Source organism: Panthera leo, chromosome F3 (assembly GCF_018350215.1).
Source record: "Panthera leo isolate Ple1 chromosome F3, P.leo_Ple1_pat1.1, whole genome shotgun sequence".
NCBI classification, from domain to species: Eukaryota; Metazoa; Chordata; class Mammalia; order Carnivora; family Felidae; genus Panthera; species Panthera leo.
In genome coordinates this window covers 33590646-33604402 of record NC_056696.1, presented here as the reverse complement: position 1 = coordinate 33604402, position 13757 = coordinate 33590646, and the positions used below count along the sequence as shown (strand labels likewise).

General features: G+C 42.5%; 1 protein-coding gene across 12 annotated transcripts in view; it reads right to left on the bottom strand.

Annotated features, from left to right (window-relative positions):
• LAMB3 (laminin subunit beta 3) overlaps positions 1-13757 on the bottom strand; it is a 163138-nt gene that overhangs the window by 46962 nt on the left and 102419 nt on the right. For 10 of the 12 annotated variants that reach the window (XM_042925910.1, XM_042925908.1, XM_042925904.1 and 7 more), the window contains exon 2: positions 694-822. The gene's annotated coding sequence lies outside the window, so the exon portion shown is untranslated. Of the gene's footprint in view, positions 1-693; positions 823-12845; positions 13010-13067; positions 13501-13757 lie in introns of those variants that run through there. The other 2 variants (XM_042925906.1, XM_042925909.1) reach the window with 2 other exon arrangements.

Below are 13757 nucleotides of genomic sequence, written 5' to 3'. Positions count from 1 at the left end.
CATGTCCTTAATGATCATGACAGCAAGGATAGAGGAGTGTGGAGAAGTTCTCCCATATTCCATGCTTCAGCTCTAAAGTGACACCGTCATTTGGCTTACAACTTATTAGCCAGAACTGCTCAGAGGGCGCCCAAGTGATCTTCCTCTGTGCCCAGAAAAGGAAAATGCAATACAGCGTGGTGAACAAATAGCACTGTCTACCACAACTAGTATATGGTGAAACCAGAATCCATCAGCGTATCTTTGAGTTTCCAAAAATCCATATTCTTTCCATTGCCTATCTGGTCCTCCCAAGATTAAGGGAATCTGTTTTTGACAAAAAGGAAACGTCACATGGAATAGTTTGTGGAATACAACATCTCAAGGAAAGTGATAGGAAAAAATGGCCTGGTGAATATTTTAGATTTGCAAAACCTAAAGCATCACAAGTGGTATCCCCTTGGAAAACCTTAGAAACATAGCCCATGAGATCTCTACAAGATGTAGACAGAGGATAAATATCTATGAGACAGGCAGGTTGCTCTAGTTTCTGAGAGAAAAATCACGGGGGTTGGGGGCGAATCTTCAAGGAAAAGATTCTGGTATGTTGTAGGGTGACTAACCACTGCAGTTTTCCAGGATTCTCCTTGTTTTAGCCCCAGAAATTCTATGTCTCAGAGAACACTCTTTTGTCTCAGACAAATGCTTGCTCACCTGGTTGTACATCGATACTTCTTCTCCCAGACAAGTTTTGAACATGTCACATCAGGTGGCTCAGTAAACTCTGCATGAAGATGTGCGATGGTTCGAGAAAGTGAAGTTGGCTCTGAGTCCTAGAAAAACCTGAATGGAATAACACATGAGACTAAGACTCTCCCCCAGGGAAGAGCTCGCGAAGCTCCTGTGTGAATATTAGACATCTTATCAAAGCAGTTGTCTTCAAGGACCTACGGAAAGAAAACAGCATTCCAGTACAACTTTTGTTCTGGCAACTCTACTCCTGCTGTTGGAGCCTGAAGTACAGGAGGCTCTTCCCAGCCAAATCACACCAAGGACCCATATTGAGCTTATAGACACATTAACATCTCTATCTTGTCTCAAATCAAATACTGTTAAAACCATGGCCTACACCTTGAACTTTTGCCCTTCTTCAGAGGTATATGCACATACATGTACACACATAGACACACACACATGCTTTTGCACTTTTTCCAGTGTACATTTCATCTTATTAGCACTCGGCTAGCGCTCCATTTGCTGAGCTGGATTTGGTATGCACTTTGACCTGTACGCTTTCCATCATCTCCAGATTAAAATACCAAGTCCACAGCCAGACTCTCAGGTGCTGCTGAAAAAGCTGCACATTTGACCTTATCTCAAACAGCAACCTTCACACAAGTGCTCTGATCCAGCCATTTCATTCCCTTGACCATATTTAGGCTCAATTCATTCAGCTCTGCCTGTCTGCCTGGCCATCTCCATCTCTTGTGTACTTGGATAAATTCTAAATCCAAGAGTTGGATCAGGTTCCTGGATCAGTGATGACTTCTCAGCCATTCTTTGTAAATCCTTCCCAAGTCCCAGCAGCAGACCTTACTTATACAATTCAAGCAACAATCAGCACTGTTCTGTTTGTAAATCCCTTCTACACCAAATTTACATATTAAACACTTATTCAAATTTTAGTTATTTTGTGATTTGTCCCCAAACCTTGATTGTAAACTCTTTGAGGACAGGAATGACCCTTGGCCATTCTTTTTATCCCCTAATGAGTGCGTAGCCCAGTGTTTGTACATAGTAGGTGCTCAAAAACAGATATTGATTTATTAGTATGGATCCATAGGGCAAGGGAAAACCTAACAAAAAGTGTTGAAAAATATGCTGTCATGAATATTGCCACATAATTCCCTTTCAGGACAACATAGAGAGAAAAGTAAATATTTTTTCTCCTAAGAACTAGAACCCGAGAAAATTCATGATGAGCCAATCTGCTGATCAACAGGTTCTCAAAGTTAGGCCTCCTATTCCATCTACCATGGTTGGTACTTGGGGAGAGAAAGGCCAGGAATCAAAATGGCAGTATTTTTGGTTTGGGGAACTGAAATACTTCTGTGCTCAGGCTATGGACCCAGGCCACTCAAGGCATATAAGACCCAGCTTTTAGAATAGTCAGAGGCAATGAAAGGAATAAATGTGGGTCCAAGGGAGGAAAGGGCACAAGTGGAGAGAGGTTCTTAGGACACAAGAACTCCTCAACATGTTTTAAGAATTCTTTGTTACTCTCAGAGAATCAGGGAACATATGTAGCCTAAGGTCTGTCAGTCCCTACCTGTCCTTGTGCTGCCAAAGATAATGTATTCCATTGGTACTTGTAGGCCCATTCCAACCCTGGGCCGATGAGCACCAAGCCTAAGACACTAAAAAACCCCTTCCCACAACCCAACAGGGTCTCAGAATAGTTGTCTCTCAAAGTTCATTAACTGGGGCCAACAGTGTCCTGTTATCCCTCCAGCTGTCCTGGCGGCCTGGAATTGGATGTGAACCCTCCCAGCAAATCAGACTGTGTACATAACACCCCTCCACCCCCAGCTTCTATCGGCTCCTCATCCTCAGAGCCTGGGCTTTTCTTCCGGCTCTCCTCATCACATGTCAGCAGACTCTTCTGACTTTTGACCCAGAAACACAAAAACATCCAGAACCATTCATTCACAAAACAAATATTTACTGAGCATCCACCAAGCAAGGCACCCAGTGACCAGTAGTAAATAAGTCAGACAGAATCACTGTCTGGAGGGAGACTACTGTCTCATGGGACACAGATGCTAAATGCACAATTACCAAATAATTTATTAATTACGTAACCAGAGTGATCTCAACTTCTTTAGCCATCCAAATCACCCTTTCTTCTACTATCAAAAAAACCTTAATGCTGACAGTTCTAGGGAAATGCTAGCAGATAATACAAGTTGATTCTAGTTGCCGTTTGTCCTCAAATACTCACAGCTTTCTTTTAACCATCTCTCTGGCCTATTTTGACCTCAAACCCAAAGACACAATCCTTCCTCCATTCCCCAAAGAACAAAACACATAGCTGCTGAGTTTAAGAAATTGTACTGAAAATTTGGAAGTGACACAGGGAAACTACAACCTAAAAATAAATACTAGTTTTCATCAGCCCCAGAATTCACCCAACGTCATGGCATGTTCCTATTGCTCTAAGCCTTGACCAGGTTACTGGAGCCAAGGGCCTCCCTCCGTGTAACCAGTCAGGGTCCTCCCTTTTCACGAACTCACTTCTCCCATCCCACCCCATGAAGACAGCCTTTTATGGGTAACAACCCAAGGTGGCCTACATGCCTTGGTATTAATCTACTCACAGCTACATGCCATACATCAGCATTCATTCATTCATTCATTCATTCTGTTCATATTTATTGAACACTTATTTTGTACCAGGCATTGTGCTAGATGAGGACAAACAAGATAGCAGCAAAAAAGACAGACAAGAGGTAAACAATAAACAAGTAAACCAAAGACTAAATCTGACAATTACAAATTTCAACATTTTTGTGAAATACTATTTTAATGGGATGATATAGTAGATATGGATCTCAGGATATTGGGAGTGCCACTTTAGAAAGGATGGATAAGAGTAGTCTCTCCAAGGAGGCGACCTTTGGGATGAGATTTAGGACTGGACTTCCAAAGGGAGGTTAAATGTGTATTTAAGGTGCCAGCAAAGTAGAGGTACCAACATTGTTTTTACAAATTTTTATATTTAAAAATTTTTTTAAGATATGGAAGTAAATATCTTGGGCAAAATTATAAGGCTGTATGTAAACCCCCAATATACATTTTAAAATTTAATGCTATTATTTTTCATGGGCAGGGTGGAAAGCTCAATCTTTTCAGGGCTTAGGACCTCTAAAGTCTTGTTTAAGCCATAGGAGATACTAGAATCACCCACAGGAATTAAGGTGGATCCACCTTGGGGACCTCCCAGGCAATGATGGCTTTTAAAAACTCCCAGGATGATTCTAAAGTGGAGCCAGGGCTGAGAACCACTGACCTAGGGAAATACTATAGATGGAGAAGAGGAATCATGGGAGGACATTGGAAAACCCCCAGCATTAAGAGAGTAATTCATAACCTTGGCTGCACATTGGAATCACCTTTAGACCTTTAAACATTACTGATCTTTGGGTCCTACTTGGCAAGATTTTTTATTTAATTGATCTAGCCTGGTCTTCAGAAATGTTAAAAGCTCCCCAGTGATTCTAATGCATGTTCAAGATTAAGAACCACTGACTGATAGAAAAGAAAGATGTAATGAAGGAAATCTGGGAAGAAGAAACTAAGGTGGAACAATGAAGAAAAGGAGAGTGCAGTGTCCCTGAAGCAAAGAGAAAAGGTGTTTCTAAAAGGAAGAAATAGTTATTATCTGTTGAATGATAAACCCCAGTTCATTCAATAAATATCCCATTGGATTTTGGTGGGGTGGTGGTAATGGAAGCCAGATGGACATGGGCAAAAGAGTGAATGGTTGATGAAGAAATAGATATAGTGATTGTAGACAACTGTTAATAAACAATTTTAGTTATAAAGAGGAACAAAGAATTCAGGCAGCATCTGTAGCCAGGATTGAGAACCACTTCCCAGATGATTTCCTACCGTTCCATAGATTGAGACCCAGTGCTCTGCGTCTATAGACCTTTCTGCAATGATGGAAATGTTCTATACCTGTGCTGTCTGACATGGTAGCCACTAGCTACTTGTGGTTGTTGAATGCTTGAAATGCAATTCAGGTGACTGATGAACTGATTTTTTTTTTAAGTAGGCTTCATGCCCAGCGTAGGGCCCAACATGGGCATGAACTCACAACCCTGAGATCAAGACCAAAGCTGAGATCAAGATTTGGACACTTAACCAACTGAGCCACTCAGGTGCACCAGAATTTTTAATTTTATTAAATCAGCTGTCCAATAATATAACTTAATCATGGGGGCACTATCCCATCCTATTCACAAATGCTGGGGGTTTTAAAGGGCTTGTACATCAGGGGCCATCTTAAAATTCTGTCTACCACATTAGAAACGAGTCCTTTGCTAAGTCATACGGTAGTTCTAGTTTTAATTTTTTGAAAAACCTCCATATTGTTTTCCAGAGTGTCTGTACCAGTTTGCAATCCCACCAATAGTGCAAAAGTGTTCCCCTTTCTCCGCATCATTGCCAACATCTGTTGTTTCCTGAATTGCTAATTTTAGCCACTCTGACAGACCTGTCCATTGACTGACTGACGAATGGATAAAGAAGATGTGATTCTACCAGTACTAGTCGGCGATGAAAAAGAAGGAAATCTTGCCATTTGCAACAACGTGGATGGAACTGGAGGGTATTATGCTAAGCAAAACAAGTCAGTCAGAGAAAGACAGATATCATATGATTTCATTCACATGTGGAATTTGAGAAACTCAACAGATGAACATAAGGGAAGAGAAGGAAAAATAAGATAAAAACAATGAGGGAGGCAAACCACAAGAGACTCTTAAATACAGAGAATAACTGAAGGTTGCTGGAGGGGTGGTGGGTGGGGGGGGATGGGTTAAATGGTTGATGGGCATTAAGGAGGGAATTTTCGGGATGAGCACTGGGTGTCATATGTAAGTGATGAATCACTGGGTTCTACTCCTGAAGCAAAGACTACATTGTGTATTAACTAACTTGAATTTTAATTTAAAAAAATAATAAAGAAATAAAGAAATGAGTCCTTTATTCCAAGAGGGCTCCTGGTCTAGAGTCTGGATGTGAAGGGATAAAATCAGATTTGGTGATACATACTCTTAGAACAACTACTCCACAAGCTGATTTAGGAATAAGACCTATTGCTCTGCTTCACCCCTAGCCCAAGGCAAACAATATTTCCACAGTCCCCATATTCCCATCCTTTCTCTCTTGTCTCTGTTCTCTCATGGGGTATTTCCCCATTTCCAAGATCTCAGCCACTCTCAACTCACTGAAACCTCTCAAATCTTCAACTCCCAACCCAATCTCTTTCCAGAGCTCCAGATTCATGATTCATATACAACCACTTAATGACCATCTTTGCTTGCATATCTCACAAACAGCCCAAACTCATTATAACCAAAATGGAACTCATTCTCTTCCTCCTCAAACGTGTTCTTCTTTCTTTTCTCTCCAAACCTGGGAGTCACCTCTAACTCCTTTTCTCTTCTACAGCACTAAGTCTTCCAGCTTTACCTACAATGCATCACTCAAATCTGTCTCCCTCTATCCGCATTACCTTTATCTCAGCCTAGTCCATGACTACCTGAATTACTCTAAAAATATCCCACTCGCTGCCTCTCATCTTGCTCCACTCATGTATTCTTCACTCCAATAGTGATCTACTTTTCCAACCTTGTTGAACTGTGCTGCTGTCTGAAATCCATCAATTTCTCTGACCGCCAGCAGGATAACCAATTCAATATAAGATAAATTGATAGCTATGATTAAATAACTCAGTGGACTTCGCATTGTGCTAGCCCTGAGAACAGTGTACTGAACAAGACAGAGATAGTTGCCACCTTCACAGAGCTGACAGTCTTGCAATAGAAACAGACAACAGTCATGAGAAGAAAAGTGAAATGGCTGTGGGAACCGTGCAGCACAGGGTGCTTCCCTCATCCGAGCAGCAGGGAAGGCTTCTCTGAGACAGTGAGAGGACAGTGACACTTGAAGGGTGAGTAAATGTTCACCAGATCAAGGGAAATGAGGAGAGTATTACAGGTGGAGAGAACAACACGAGGAAGGATCTGAAGTTATGAAGGAACAGATCAGTGGGGCTGGCACCTAGAAAGTAAGGGTTGAGGGATATACAATGAAACTGGAAAAAAAGGCAAGGACAAAGTCATGAGTGAACTTATACACCATGCTAAGAATCCAGGGCATTATGCAAAGGGCAAGATGGGGAGCCATCGAAGGGTTCTAAAAAGAAGAATGACATGATAAGTTTGCTTTTTTTTTTTTTTTTTTTTTTTTTAGATTACACTGGATTGGATTGGATTGGATTGGATTGGATTGGATTGGATTGGACTGGACTGGTTTAGACTGGATTGGATAGGTCAAGACCCAATGCAGAGAGACCAGTTATGAGGCCACAGCAATAGTGCAGGTAAGATGATGAGGGTTTAGACTAGGAGGGTGGGTGGCAAGGGGGATAGAAAAAAAAGTCAAGAGGTATTTAAGAGGCAGAATGATAACTCTTTTTTTTTTAGGGGGGGCAAGTGAGCAAGGGGCAGGGAGAGAGAGGGAGGGAGGGTGTGGAGAGAAAGAGAGAGACAGAGAGATAGAGAAGTGGGGCCCACCCAGGGCTGAAGGCTCATGTTTTTACCCAAAGTGGGGCTGGAGCTCACCCGAAATCAGGCTTGTGCTTACCCAAAGTGGGGCTTGTGCTCACCTGATGTGAAACTCGAACTCACCAAGTGAACTCATGAGATCATGACCTGAGCTGAAGTCAGATGCTTAATGACTGAGCCACCCAGGTGCCCCAGAATAACAAGTCTTGATGATCATGTATGAGAGGTGACAGAGAGAGAGGAGAAAAGGATGACTCCCAGGCTTACAACCTGGGCTACCAGATAGATTGTGAAGCCTTGACCAGGAAAGATGGTGGTGCAAGTTTGGGAGGTGGAAGTATCAACTTTGGCTTCAGATATGAAAAGTTCGATACCTGCAAGATATCCAAGTCAAGATGTAGACTAGGCAGGAAGATACAGAGGTCTAGGGCTCAGATGTATACATCATCTTTACAGAGCAATAATGGAAGCCTTGAAAGTAAACTAAATCACCTGAAGAGAATGTGTAGAGTTTAAAAAGAGGTTCCAAGACTGAGTCCTGAGAAGTGCAAAAGTGAGAAAAAGAGGTCGTATAAAGGTTGTATAAAAGGCAAAAGTGAGAAAAAGAACTAAAGAGTGTCCAGAATAAAATAGGAGGAAAATTAGAAGAATATGACATGGAAGCCAAGAAGAATGTATTTCTAGAAGATGGGAGTGGTCATTAGTTACTAGACATCACATATGTAGGTGACCATATGCATAATTGTTCATTATGGTTTCTGTGCCTACTACTTCCTCCTCATTTCCTGCCATTTCCCAAAACTCATCCTTTATGTTCTGATACCAATTTTGCTTAACTTCTCTTGGACCCTGAAATGTATTTTCGTACATCCTACCCTTTCTATATGCAGCCCTCTTTCATTCCAGTCCTCCCCCAACACTGAGCCCCCACTCCCAGTCACTGATGAACATCATCCATCCTTTAATTCCTTCAGCTGCTCAGGCATCATCCACTCCTGGGCCTTCTTTGACAACTTCCTCCCCAAACTGAATCAATATAGTACCCATTCTACTCTATTTGTTTCCCTGGTGTATATTTCTATTATTGTGCTTATCCTAGGATATTGTAATAATTTATTTAATGTCTGAGTCCTCTACTTGACTATGAGCTTCATGAGGGCAAAAGCAATGTTGTATTCTGGGGCACCTGGGTGGCTCAGTTGGTTAAGTGTCTTGACTCTTAATATCAGCTCGGTCAAGATCGTGAGATCGAGCCCAGCATCAGGCTCCACACTCTCTCCCTCTTTCTCTGCCCCTCCCCTTTGCTCTCTCTCTCAAATATATATTTTTTTAAACAATGTTGTATTTTGCTTTCTATAACTATACTTAACACAGTAACGGATACATGGCTGGCTTCAACAAATGTTTTTGGGTTTTTTTTCCCCAAATGTTAATTTATTTTTTGGGGGGGGGGGTGGGGCAGAGAGAGAGAGAGGGAGACACAGAATCCAAAGCAGGCTCCAGGCTCTGGGCTGTCAGCCCAGAGACCCACGTGGAGCTTGAACTCATGAACCACAAGATCATGACCTGAGCCTAAGTCAGATGCTTAACGGAATGAGCCATCCAGGCGCCTCAAACCAAATAGTCAGACACTTAACCAACTGAGCCACCCAGGGGCCCCTTCAACAAGTGTTTTTGGATCTAATTGCTGACTATATGTCACCTAGAGAATGTGAATGACCTGGGCTAGGATAAAGGACTACAAGAATTGCTGACACAAGCAGGGGGCAAAGACAACAGAGTAATGACCGAATCAATGACATGTATTGATTGCTTCATTTGTGCCAGACTGCTAACCCTTTTCCAGTTCTCTAGCTCATCCAGTCTTTACCACATCTCATTTCATAGGTGTTATCATCAACCCCACTTTACAGATGAGGAAATGGAGACTAGAGAAGTTAGGTCACTTGTCCAAGGTCAGACCCTGGTAAGAGAAAACAGGTCTTGAATGAACCCAAGTCTGTTTGACTCCAGAACCCTATTCTGTTAAGTCTAGCTGGGATTTGAGCTTGAGAAAAATTCCCTGCGCTGATTCAACCTTACAAAGTAGAGCAGTGCGATTCAGACATGGTATGTGGGCAGTAGGGTGTTGCTCCCAGCACATCCTGCATGGTCCAGCAGATAGTGACTCTGCTTGGCCAGAGGCCATGAGGGACTAAAGCAAAATGTCTACCAAGGGTCTGCTCATCAGTGTTGATTTGCCAAGACCCTGAGGCCCCAGGAGCAGGCTGGAGGAGTGCCCCAGAATAAGCCAATCCCTGCAATGTCAGACACTATGTTGGGAGTGGAAGTGAAAGGTGAGGAAGACAGAGTGGAAGGAACTAAGCCAAGTTGCCAGGTCTTGGGCAATTTTGACCCCAAGGCTCTGAGCCAAGGACAAGCTACTGTGCCTAAAATGACATCCCAAGAGAGTCTGATCATTTTGTAATCTCTGTCTCAATACTGACTTTCAGGTCAATCTAACTAGTATTGATTAAGCCCCTATTATACATTAGCACCATGAAAGGTACAAAGAGCTGGTCTTCCACAGAGACAGGGCAAGCCCACAGGGAACAATGAGAGAGCTGTAGAGAACAGTACACAATGCAGTGCCAACCCGTGCAGAATGAGCCACAAAGGCAGCTGAAATTCACAGAAAAGAGAGATCAGGGTGTGCTGGTGGCTTCTCCGAGTACATGAACTGAAGGAAGGAAGACAGAGGAGAAAGACAACCGCATTTCAGGTAGGAAGATTATGAGCAAAAGTGAGGCAACCACAATGAGAATGGACTCGGGCTATGAGAAACCCATCTGTGGAGCAAAGGGTTCTTGTTAGAGAATGGAATATAATGTTAGATGAGTAGGGAAGGGCAGATCATAGAAGTATCAGATTCCAGGAATACTGATCAAGTAAATCCAATATGCAGAATCCAGGTTCATGTAGGCAATGAGAAATGATCTGGGATTTAAACAGGCATTAAGAATAAAAATCTAATTTTAGGAAGATTTATTTGGTGGTAGTGTTAGAAATGGATTACAGAGGAGAAGACGAAAGGCAAAGAAGAAGAAGGAGAAGAAGGAGAAGGAGAAGAAGGACAAGGAGAAAAGAAAACTGTCAAAACCCAAAAACAGTGGGGTGCCTACTGGTTGGTTCAGTAGGTAGAGTTTGCAACTCTTGATCAAGGGGTTGTGAGTTCAAGCCCCATGATGGGCATAGAGCCTACCAAAAAAAAAAAAAAAAAAAAAAAGAAAAAAAAAAAAGAAAAAATACCCTAAATGCTTCTTTGAGCATCCACTAAACATCTGACTGCATGCAAACTTAATAAACATAGTCCCTCCCTTGCCAATCCAACGGAGAAGACATTAATTAATCCCATAGTTACCTATTAAGAACCTACTATATGTCAACAACCATACAAGGTTCTAGGGACACAGTGAAAAGCAAAACAAAGTCCCAGCCCTCACTGAAGCTTAACATGGAAGACAACACAAAAGCAAACCAACAGTTCATCAATATAAAGTCAGGTACTAAATGCTATGAAGAAAATAAATAGGACACTAAGTAGGGAATGGTGGGATAGAGCCGTCAGGAAAGAAGCCCTCTAAGAAAATGCCACAGTATCTCAGGCCCAGAGAATGGGTAAAATGGAGATGCACTGCTAGCCACAAGGATACTGAGGTGACTTCATTTGTAAGAGTACAGAGAATATCGGGAGTCTTGTTTAAAGTGTGTTAAGTTTTTGATAAAAGCAGGAGATTCACACAGAAATGTCTAGCCTCTAGAACTCTAATCTACAAAACCAGAGGAAGATAAAGGTTAGAGTGTAGGTTTAAAAATCATCCGTTAAGGGGCACCTGGGTTGCTCCATTGGTTAAGTATTTGACTTGGACTCAGGTCATGATCTCAAGGTTTGTGAGTTCAAACCCTTCATTGGGGCCAGTGCAGAGGCTGCTTGGGATTCTCTGTCTCTCCCTGTCTCCCTCTGCTCCTCCCCCACTCACTCTCTCAACATAAACAAATAAACTTTTAAAAATAAATAAACTAAACTAAAAGCATGTATAAATTTAAAAATCATATAGAAATAAAAATAAAATAAAATAATAAATAATAATAAATAAAAAATAAAATAAAAATCATCCGTTGATATTTGAGAGATGAGAAACCTCTCCAACTAGCATACATGAGATGAAAGTAACTCTAAGGACTGAGTGTAAGATTTACAAATGATTTTATCCTATCTTCTATGATGGATGATCTTCTCCCTCCTGCCTCCTGGAATACCAGGGGTGAGCAGTGACTTTAGGCAGCAAGGAGCTGGTAACAAAATAATAATACTAATCATTGAAGTTCATATACAACCAATCATCCAAAAGGCCTCGGTCTCCTGTTCCTTCAATCCCCAAAGCACAGTTGTTGGGACAGCTCTATCCCACCTCTGTACTTATCCCTAAGACTACCTGTTGTACCTTTGTGACTGTTTCCTCTGCAGATGGCTCTGAGTATTTTAATGTTTGGGAGAAAGGGATTTGGAAAGCAAAATAAACAAAATTTTTAAAAAATTTTTTGTAACATTTATTTATTTTTGAGAGAGATGCAGTGCAAGAGGGGGAGGGACACACAGAGAGAGACACACACAGCATCCAAAGCAGGCTCCAGGCTCTGAGCTGTCAGCGCAGAGCCTGACACGGGGCTTGAACCCATGAACCATGAGATCATGACCTGACCCGAAGTCGGATGCTTAACCGACTACTGAGTCACCCAGGCACCCCTGTAAACACAATTTTTTTAGTTTTATTTATTTGAGAGAGGGAGAGACAGAGAGAGAGAGAGAGAGAGAGAGAGAGAGAGAATGAGTGGGGGAGGGGGAGAGACAAGGAAAGACAGAATCTCAAGCAGGCTCCATGCCATCAGCACAGAGTGCTACGTGGGGCTCGCGAACATGAGATCATGACCAGAGCTGAGATCAGGAGACAGACGCTTAACCAACTGAGCCACCCAGGCCCCCCGAAAACAAACACACTTTAAACTAGCCTTTCCTACCTTCCTAGAAATGGCAGAATTAAATGTTAGGATAGACACCAGGGTAGGGTGACCAACTATCCCAGTTTACCCAGAGCTGTCCCACTCTCAGCCCTGTTAATTCTTGCACTCAGGGAAACCCCTCAGCCCTAGGCACACTGAAATGGTTGATGACCCTGTAGCTGGTCCGGCCTTCAGAGCTATAACCTGTGTCTGACCTGTGTGTTGCAACACAAGGCTTTACATCTCTAAAGTGACATCAGCACAAAGCACATGCTTAGTTTCTCAAGCCCTACCTAACCTGCTACCCTAGAAGTTGGGTTCTCTTGCCCCACTAGACAGAGGAGCTATCAGAAATTCCTAAACATGAGGTAGCCCCGGATTCCTCAGCCTTCGGTTCCCACCATCTCCCACTCAGCCCCAGCTATCACCTAAACCAGAAGCACCAAATGCACTGGCAACTCCAATCCATACCTCCTGCTGCTGTGTCTGTCTCCGTCTGGCCAGCAAGCTGGTGGGGTCTGGGGGTCAAAGTCAGATTATCAAAGAGGGGAAGAGAGGAACTTATCTGAGATGCTGATGTATTCTGCCACAGCAAATCACAAGAAAGGGGAACTGTAGGTAAATTACAGTCTGCTGACCTTGGAAGACATGCGGTTTTCGTCTATGATTCACAGAAATACCGGAAATGCTTACCATTGAGTCAATTTCAGAGTTTTGGGTCCAAAGCTGGGCTGACTCACTTTCAGAGAAGAAACCAGGTGAAAGCTCTGATATTAAGGTACACATCGTACACTCTTCCAGAGGCCACAATGTTTGGAACACTCACAAATCTTGAGAAAGCTCATGTATCATTTCTGCCAGGTATTGGAGACTTCTCCAAAATTGTAAGGAAGATTCACAGAAAATGCCAAGATTGATATTAATCTCAAATTGGTCCCTTGTTGCGCAAATTTCCCGTCTGACAACATTAAAAGAACAATAAGCACCAGGACACCACCGTCTAGGAATAACCCCTGTTGGGCCCCACGTCACCTTGACTGCTTGGGTACAGACTAAAATGTAGAATTTTACAAAAGCTATTTAAGTAACCTTGCCCAATCTGCAAGCATATATAGATCTTATTACCTGAAATACTAATAGCCACGGCATAGGGCAGTTATTATTGTTGCCTTTTTTAACCAAATTGGGAAACTACCTCAGCACCAACCCCCCCCCCCAAAAAAAAAAGATTACTGTTAAAATTTGCAAGGACTCAAACACTTGATCTCTGAAGCCACCCTTTACCCAGTCCCTCCTCACAGCACTCAGCCTATGACAAACTGTTGCAAGATTGCATCACTGACCTTTACAATTTTCTGGCCAGTCTGATTTCCCCCTCCTCCT